Raw genomic sequence first — 9,963 nt, 5'->3', positions numbered from 1 at the left:
CTCACACTGGTCAGAATGGCCATCATCAAAAAATCTACAAACAATAAATGCTGGAGAGGGTGTGGAGAAAAGGGAACCCTCTTGCACTGTTGGTGGGAATGTAAATTGGTACAGCCACTATGGAGAACAGTATGGAGGTTCCTTAAAAAACTAAAAATAGAACTACCATATGACCTAGCAATCCCACTACTGGGCACATACCCTGATAAAAGCATAATTAAAAAGAGTCATGTACCACAATGTTCACTGCAGCTCTATTTACGATAGCCAGGACATGGAAGCAAACTAAGTGTCCAGCGACAGACAGATGAATGGATAAAGAAGATGTGGCACATATGTACAATGGAATATTACTCAGCCATAAAGAGGAACAAAATTGAGTTATATGTAGTGAGGTGGATGGACCTAGAGACTGTCATACAGAGTGGATTAAGTCAGAAAGAGAAAAACAAATACCATATGCTAACACATATATATGGAATCTTAAAAAAAAAAAAGTTCTGAAGAACCTAGGGGCAGGACAGGAATAAAGACGCAGATGTAGAGTATGGACTTGAGGACATGGGGAGGGGGAAGGGTAAGCTGGAACGAAGTGAGAGAGTGGTATGGAGATAAAAACACACTACCAAATGTAAAATAGATAGCTAGTGGGAAGCAGCCGCATAGCACAGGGAGATCAGCTCCGTGCTTTGTGACCACCTGGAGGGGTGGCATAGGGAGGGTGGGAGGGAGATGCAAGAGGGAGGGGATATGGGGATATATGTATATGTATAGCTGACTCACTTTGTTGTACAGCAGAAACTAACACACCATTGTAAAGCAATTGTCCCTCAATAAAGATGCTAAAAAAAAAAATTGCGAAGGACTTGACTGACATTTCTCCAAAGAAGATATACAAATGGCTAACAAATTCCTAAAAAGATGCTCAACATCACTGATCTTAAAGGAAATTCAAATCAAAGCCAGTGTGAGATACCACCTCACATCCATCCATCCTTTATGATGGCCACTACTAAAAAAAATTACAACAGTAAATAGCAAATGTTGGCAAGGATGTGGAGAAACTGGAACCCTTGTGCACTGTTGGTGGGAATGTAAAATGATGCAGCTGCTGTGGAAAACGTATTGCATTTCCTCAAAATATTAAGAGTAGAATTACCATATGATCCAGCAATTCTACCTCTGGGTATATACCCAAAGGAACTGAAATCAGGGTCTCAATGAGATATTTCTACACCCACATTTATAGCAGCATTATTTACAATAGCCAAAAGGTAAAAGCAACCCAAGTGTCTATTGACAGATGAATGAACAAAATATGGCATACACATACGATGGAATATTATTCAGTCTTATAAAAAGGAAGGAAATTCTGCCACACATTACAACATGGATGAAACTTGAAGACATTATGCTAAGTGAAAAAAGCCAGTCACAAAAAGACAAATACTTTTATGATTTCACATATATAGGGTACTTAGAAGAGATAAGGGGCTGCAGGGAGGGGCAAATGGGGAGTTATTTTGTGGGTATGGAGTTTCAGTTTTCCAAGATGAAAAAAGTTCTGGAGATTGATTGTACAACAATGTGATCTGTTCAATTAAAAATAGTTAAGATTGTAAATTTTATGTGCATTTTACCACAATAAAAATTAAAAAAATTTTTTTAAAGGAATATGTAACTCAAGATAATCATGAGTTGAAATTAATGTCAGTTTTCCAGTATATATCTACATGTAATATATCTAGAAACAAAAATCTAATTTTATAGAAAAGACTATTTTACAGATTGCCAGTGACTACCAAAGCGGAATTTTAAAAATAATTATAACTGAAAGGGAAATGTGAATATTTTGAATCTGAATTATAAAATACACTATTTAGGGCAAAGGTAGGGAATCATTTTATTGAGAGCTACAGACCCAGAAGGGAAGATAAGGACCACGCAGAAATAAAATCAACCTAATTTTCTTAAGTGGAGGGTGTTTTTTAAAGAGAGCCATTAAAACGTTTTATTTTATTCAAGTGAAGTTAAGCAACAAGATTTCACACAACGTGTGCTAATATATATATATACTTATTCCAGCTCCCCATTGTGACTAAAGGTGTATAAAGAAAGAGAAAATAAGGAAGGAAAGCAGGGAAACCCTACTGAAGGCAGATGACATGGAAGCAGAGGGTTCTGAGGGGTTAGCTGAGCTGCTCTTAATGTCTCTTATCAATATTCAGAATTAACGGGGACCCTAGCCAGTACGCTAGCCCCAAATGACAAAGGCCACAAAGACTCCTGAGTTCAAGTTTCAGCTGGGAAGTCCTTCTCTTTCTTGGCCTCCCTTCAGGTCCTTTGCGCACACAGAGAAATTACCTTATAAAACCTTGAAACAGAACATTTCTCTCCCTTGCCCCACCTCCTTTTTTAGGAGCTACTGGCTAGGATACTGGTTATGTGAAGGGCTATAACCTATTGTTTCCTGGCTTCAGAATGGCAACTAGCGACTTCATCAGTGAAAAGGGATCTGGTTTCCCTGCAGTGACTGGAATTACTTTGACAGGCCCTGCTGAGGTGCAGTGCGGTGACTCCGCAGACAGGGTTTCCTGGGGAGGATGGCAGCTGTTGGTCCAACGGCCACCCGGGAGAACTGTCCCAGAGCAGGCTGCGCTGTTGCTCCTGTGATAACTGTGCTTGCCTTGCTAACACCCGAGACCTCTTTGTCCCAGCTCCCGGTGGGAAGAGTCGAATGTTAACGCACGGGTCTTTCAGTTCTGACAAGCGGCCCACCACACTCCCGCCCTAACTGGTCTTTCCAGTCACACACAGGACTGAACAACCTTTGGAATCAACAAAGGGGCAATAATAACAATAAGACCTTGTGTTCATGTGATGTTTGCATGCTCTGTATAATAGTCATGTAATTTATACCATCTTATACAACCATATACAATCTTATCTGAGAACAACAGCAACGCAAGTTTGACAGGGTCAGTATCTTTCCCATTTCATGGAAAAAACTGTAAACGGAGGCTCAAAGGGGGGTACAAAATGCCAGTAATGTCCTCAAGCCCACCCAGTGAGTTAGTTACAGTGTAGGGGCTAGAACTCTGTTCTCTGGACTCTACTTCAAAGCTTATCATAAGCACAAGCCCAAGAGAATTTTGTGGCATTTCCTTTACCAACATTAAGAGTTAAATGTACATTAGAAAACAGCTCCATATCATGAAAGGACCACTTGGCCACTAGGCCTTAATTACAACTATTTTCTCCATTCCTATCCTGCATGAAACTGGATATAGGGTCTTTAGCTGCTACACCAAATTTTAGTGGTTCCATGTTGTGTTGAGAAACCAACACCCAGGATCTGAGCTGGGTCTCCGATCCCCCAGCAGACCCACTGGTTCCTGAGTGACATCTCTCCCTTTTCTCCTAATAGAGACTCCTTTGTTCTTCCTGGTAACGAGGAAAAATTTGAATGGTGTATGCAGTATTTGATGGCCAACTGTGTCTCAAAAATAGGGTTGCCATATTTAGCAAATAAAAATACAGAATGCTCAGTTAAATTTGAATTTCAGACAAACTGCAATTAATTTTTAAGTAAGAGTATGTCCTAAGTATTATATTTTATCTGGCAACCCTACTCATAAATGAATAAGAAAGATAGATATTTTGAGTTGTTTGGCTGCATTTAACAGCTATTATGACAGCCATCTAATATTCTCCAGATTCTATTTCCAGGGAATACCTCTTATCTAAAACATATATATTTTTTCTCATCTTAATTCTAATAAGGCACTTCTAAGTTTCAGATAATTAAATTGAAATGGAAACTCTGATCTCTTTGTGAATTTGGGTTCCTGTTTGTAAAAGATAATCTCTTCTACATTCGAATTAATTGAGTATTGAATTAGAAGGAGTCTAGTTAATTCATCAAGAGAAATTTAATTTCGTTGTTGACTTGAAACATCTGAGTCCTTAAGCAAGTGCTCTAAATTCACCTAAGATGAAAACTTACAGCAGAAAAGGGAAAAATGAAACTGCCTATCTGTGAGATTAAGATGGACAGAACTGTCTGCTGTTTACATAATTAAATGAGGTGTATGTGATCATCTCCATGGTAATAGGTCATAGGGAGACATTCAGAGTAGGGGGAGATCAAAGGTTTGGTTTAATAGAAGGTTTGCTTATGGAGATATTAAAAAATCAAACAAAACTGTAATGTCTGTAACATAAGGGATGAAAGCTAATACATATCCAGCGTAGTGTAACATGCCTTTAATAGTGCTTAGCAATCGAAACCTGCATTTTTCTTGAAATGTAAGGTTGAGAAAAGTGCAGAAGGATCCTGGCAAGTTATAGGAGTGCCTGAAAGATTAAAGAACTTCTTTAAAACCTGGTTGTCAACTCTGGCTCAATTGTATCCATCCTCACTGTACTGTGATTCATGTGGACAGACATATTTTATTGCTTTGTACCCGGCTATAACCTCATGCAGCATTAGAATGTCAGATTCAAGTTCACCTCACCCCAAGTTAGGGAAGCACAGTGGATATTTATGAAGCACAATGGAACTCCACTTCTGGGAAATGAATCCATAAAGCTGCGTAGCCAGTGGAGATGGAGGGCTATGGCTGGGCCATCTCCACGGTCACAGCGATTCACTGATTCAAGTCAACAAATATTCAGTGAGGGACCTCTAGGTGTCAGGCACTATTCTAGGCACTGGGATTTGTCAATTAAAACAAAACAGATTTTAAAATTCCCACCTTAATGGGAGGATTATAGTCTAGTAAGGGGGGATTAACAATCAAGGCCATTCATTTGTTTGTTCCATAAGCAAATATTCATTGAACCCCTGTGTGCCAGGCACTGTTGTAGACACTGGGATATAGTAAACAAAACGGACAATGATCCCTGTTTCATGGAACTTGCATTCTAGTGGGAGGAGCCAGACAATAAACAAATTAGTAACTTATATGTTAGGAGATGATACACACTAAGGGAAAAAATAGAGCAGGGTAAGGGGAAATAGGAATTTTTTGGGGGGGGGGCGATGAGGAGTACAATTTTAGATGGAGTAGCCAGGGATGGCCTCACTGACAAGGGAACATTTGAGTAGAGACCTTAGGGAGTGATGGAGGGAGCCACGAGGCTTCTGGGACCCAAGCGTCCTTTGGCTGGGGGCAGGCATGTAACCCAAGGCAGGCTGATCGCAGTGTCTCTCTGGGATTTTTCAACCAGAGCTGACCAAAACCTACCATTTTTCCTCTGCTTCCAAAGCTGTAGACAGGGAAGCCTGGAGCTGCTTAAAGGGCCCTTGTTCATGAGGAAATAATGATGGAGTACAGAGAAAAAGGGGAAAGAAATGGAGAAGGTGGTCACGGGGGGCTAAAGACCCTGGTTCATGTGAGCCCTGGAGCCAACCCCCTCCTGTCCCTTCAGCAGCTGGATTTTATGAGCCAATGTTTTCCTTCTTTTGCTTAGACAAACCCCAGTTGGGTTTCTGTGACTTTCGAGCAGACAGTGTGACCACACGGAAGGGAGCCAGGCGGCCATTCTGGAGCAGAGGGCTGGGGGTACCATCAGCATTTGCTGGAGGTAAGTCACCCGAGAGCACCAATTCTTGCGGCAGGTGCCTCGTGCAGGAAAGCTGAGCCATCACGGGCCCTTCCCAGAGTAACGTGTCCCAGATGTTTACCACTTAGGGCTTGTAAATCTTCAGGAAAAATTTTAAAAAGTAAGTTGGGCTGGCAACTTTTTCTTTGGTCAAGTGAGGGCATGAGAGAATAAATAAATACACCAGCTACCAACCACTTTCACCATCAGTTCATACAGGATGGGAGCATCTTCGAACCCCAAATGGGGAGCACAGAGTCCAGAATAAAGGATAGCATTGTGAATGGAATAAAATAAAATAGCTGTGAAAGACCCACTTTATTTTCCTGTTTCACAAGGGGCTGGAGAAAGCTCCTCAAAGACCAGCCTCAGTGATTGGGAACTACTGCCCCAGAGCACATAGGAGTTAAAATTTCAAGGAAGAAACCAAGACTAAAGGGCCAGGTTACTCTTCCCAATGAGGTGATTTGTTTTATTAGACACTAAATCCCATGGGTGAAAAGGTTTTGTTGCTGGTCTTGCCTTGAGGGAAGGTAGAATATTGAGCTTTTATCATTGGAGAGAGAGAGAGAACAAAGGGTTTTGCTATCTTGGGATACTTGTTCCCCAAGGCTGGCCTTTTAGGAGTTTGCTCGGCCTGCTTGAGGAGGTAGTCCAACCCTGGTGAACTTTATATAACCTTTCACACTGGTCCCGAGGCCTTAGATAATCTCTAATAGCTATGCTGTGTTACTTCCTTAGAATTTTCCTTTTCTCTAGGATGGTTGTTTTTCTGAGCACTGCCTTGTGCTAGCCCAGATGTTGGCAAAGTTTTTCTGTAAAGCACCACATAGTAAATGTTTCAGGCTTTGTGGGTCACACAGTCTTTATTGCAGCTACTCCACTCTGTTGATGTTGTGCAAAAGCAGCCATAGAGGATATGTAAACAAATGGGCAGGGCTGTGTTTCAATAAAACTTTATTAACAAAAACAGATGGAGAGCCAGATTTGGTCCACAGGCTGTTGTTTGCTGACTTGTGCTCAGACCCTGTTTCAAAAGTACGATTCAACCCTCTCTTTTTGTTAAAGATGCTGATGAAGTTTGTTGCCTTTACCCAGGGGTAGAGGGAGTGGGGACTAACTGTTGTATTCTTCCTAATACTCTAGAACCTGGACTTCCCTTCTGCCTTATTACTAGGACCTTACACCATATTTATTCTCTGTAAAACAGAACCCCAATATTTTCGTTATGTGGTGTTTTCTTATGAACTTATTTGCAAATGCTTTGACTGATAAGGGAGTAATATCCAACGTATATAAACAGCTCATACAACTCAACATCAAAAGAGCAAACAACTCAAATAAAAAATGGGCAGAAGAGCTGAAGAGACATTTTTCCAAAGAGGAAATGCAGATGACCAACACGTACTTGAAAAGATGCTCAACTTTGCTACTCATCAGGGAAATGTAAATCAAAACCACAATGAGATATCACCACACACCTGTCAGAATGGCAGTCATCAAAAAGAACCAGATAACAAATGTTGGCGAGGATGTGGAAGAAAGGGAGCCCTGGTGCACTGTTGGTGGAAATGTAAATTGGCACGGCCACTGTGGAAAACAGTATGGAGGTTTCTCAAAAAACTAAAAAGAGAACTACCATATGAACTAACAGTTCCTTTCTTGGGTACATATCTGAAAAAAAACAAAAACACTAATTCAAAAAGATACATGCACCCCAGTGTTCACAGCAGCATTATTTACAATTGCCAAGATATGGAAACAACCTAAATGTCCATCAACAGACGAATGGATAAAGAAGATGTGGTACAATATATACAATGGAATACTACTCAGCCATAAAAAGAATGAAATAATGCCACTTGGAGGAACATGGATGGACTTGGAGGGCATTATGCTAAGTGAAATAAGTCAGATGGAGAAAGACAAATATTGTATGATATCACTTATATGTGGAATCTAAAAAATACAACCAACTAGTGAATATAACAAAAAAGAAGCAGACTCATAGATATAGAGAACAAACTAGTTGTTACCAGTGGGGGAAGAGGGGCAACATAGGGGTGGGGGGAGTGGGAGGTGCAAACTACTGGGTGCAAGGTAGGCTCAACGATGTATTGTACAACACAGGGAATATAGCCAATAATCTGTAATAACTCTAAATGGAAAGTAATCTTTAAAAATTGTATAAAATTTTTTTTAAAATTAAAGATAAATGATTTCTTACACCAGGAAATAAATTAAATGTTCTACCCAACCTAAAATTTTTTTTAAATAAATAAATTAATTAAATGCTCTTGTTACGGATTGAATTTATACCACCCCCAACCCCCAATTTATGTGTTGGAAGTCCTAACCCTCAGTGCCTCAGAATGTGACCTTATTTGGAAATAGGTCTATTGCAGATATAATTAGCTAAGTTAAAACAAGGTGATACTTGAGTAGGTTAGACCCTAATTCAGTATGACAGGTGTCCTTATGAAAAGGGAAAACTTAGACACAGATACACATACTGGGAAGTGCCAAGTGAAGACTGGAGTTATGCTGCATAAGCCAAGGAACTATTAGAAGCTCGGAGATCTGGAATAGATTCTTCCCTGGTGCCTTCAGAGGGAGCATGGCCCTGCCAGTACCTTGATCTCAGACTTCCAGCCTCCGGAACTGTGAGAGAATAAATGTCCTTGGTTTAAGGCACTCTCTGTGTGGTACTTTGTAAAGGCAGCCCTGGGAAATGAAAAAGGGTGACCCAATGTAGACCAATCATGGATCTCACCTCTCACAATGGACATGTCAGTAACAACAAGATAGAAAGTGGGCAATCCTAAAGAGTGTCACCTGAGATTATAGACTGAAAAAGAGTTGTTGATGTTTTCCTGGTTTGATCCAGCTTTATGAGGAGATGTTGCCTGGGCCTCATTGGGAAGGAGCACAGGGCCAGATGCCAGGGCCTTTGGAAGGGCCCACCGTCCACATGGGTGACATACTAGGCCTCCCTGGGAGAGGACTGGGCTGCAGGGCTGCTGCTGCCTCTTCCTCGTGTGTTCAGGTCACCTAGTTTCCATCCATTCCTCTGCCTTGCTGGCTTGGGCTTTCCTCTTGGACTCTTAGGTATTTTTTTTGGTCTCATTTAAAATTCCCTATTTCCCGCTGATATCAAGATACACAGAAGTAGTCCAAAATCTGGTGGAGTGAGCTTAAACGTGAGTCACACAATCAAATCTATTTTTTAAATCTAACAGATTTTTGGTCTCTCTCAGCTGAAAGCATGTATTCTTCACATGAGCCTTCTGCCCAGACCATGGGAAGGTGAGACTTTCTCGGGTTTATCTTTCCTTAAAACACGTACCAGGGATACATCCTTCAAGGGTAAAATTCTGCTCTTCCTTTAAGCCTTGCTGGACAATTTCCTGGCAGCCATCAGAATTCCAAACACTAATGACTGTTCCGAAATAGGAATACAACAGCTCTACAGATAGGTAAGCCAGTAGAACTGACGCAGCATTGTCATTCTTCTATTCCACAAGTTTTGACTGAACTTCAAATATAGACCTTACTGTTCCCACCACCATTTTGTAGGCATTCCAAAAGGTATGGCAAAAGATGCTTGACAGGGCTTCCCTGGTGGCGCAGTGGTTGCGCGTCCGCCTGCTGATGCAGGGGAACCGGGTTCGCGCCCCGGTCTGGGAGGATCCCGCGTGCCGCGGAGCGGCTGGGCCCGTGGGCCGTGGCCGCGCCGATGCGGGGGGCGCGGGTTCGTGCCCCGGTCCGGGAGGGTCCCGCATGCCGCGGAGCGGCTGGGCCCGTGGGCCGGGGCCGCGGGGCCTGCGCGTCCGGAGCCTGTGCCCCGCAACGGGAGAGGCCACAGCAGAGGAAAGCCCGCATACCACTAAAAAAAAAAAAAAAAAAAAAAAAGATGCTTGACATCACTAATCATTAGAGAAATGCAAATCAAAACTACAATGAGGTGTCACCTCACACTAGTCAGAATGGCCATCATCAAAAAATCTACAAACAATAAATGCTGGAGAGGGTATGGAGAAAAGGGACCCCTCTTGCACTGCTGGTGGGAATGTAAATTGATACAGCCACTATGGAGAACAGGATGGAGGCTCCTTAAAAAACTAAAAATGGAACCACCATATGACCCAGCAATCTCACTACTGGGCATATACCCTGAGAAAACCATAATTCAAAAAGAGTCATGTACCACAACGTTCATTGCAGCTCTATTTACAATAGCCAGGACATGGAAGCAACCTAAGTGTCCAGCGACAGATGAGTGGATAAAGAAGATGTGGCACATATATACAATGGAATATTACTCAGCCATAAAAAGAAATGAAATTGAGTTATGTG

Source organism: Physeter macrocephalus, chromosome 18 (assembly GCF_002837175.3).
Source record: "Physeter macrocephalus isolate SW-GA chromosome 18, ASM283717v5, whole genome shotgun sequence".
NCBI classification, from domain to species: Eukaryota; Metazoa; Chordata; class Mammalia; order Artiodactyla; family Physeteridae; genus Physeter; species Physeter macrocephalus.
This window is presented reverse-complemented; position numbering follows the sequence as displayed.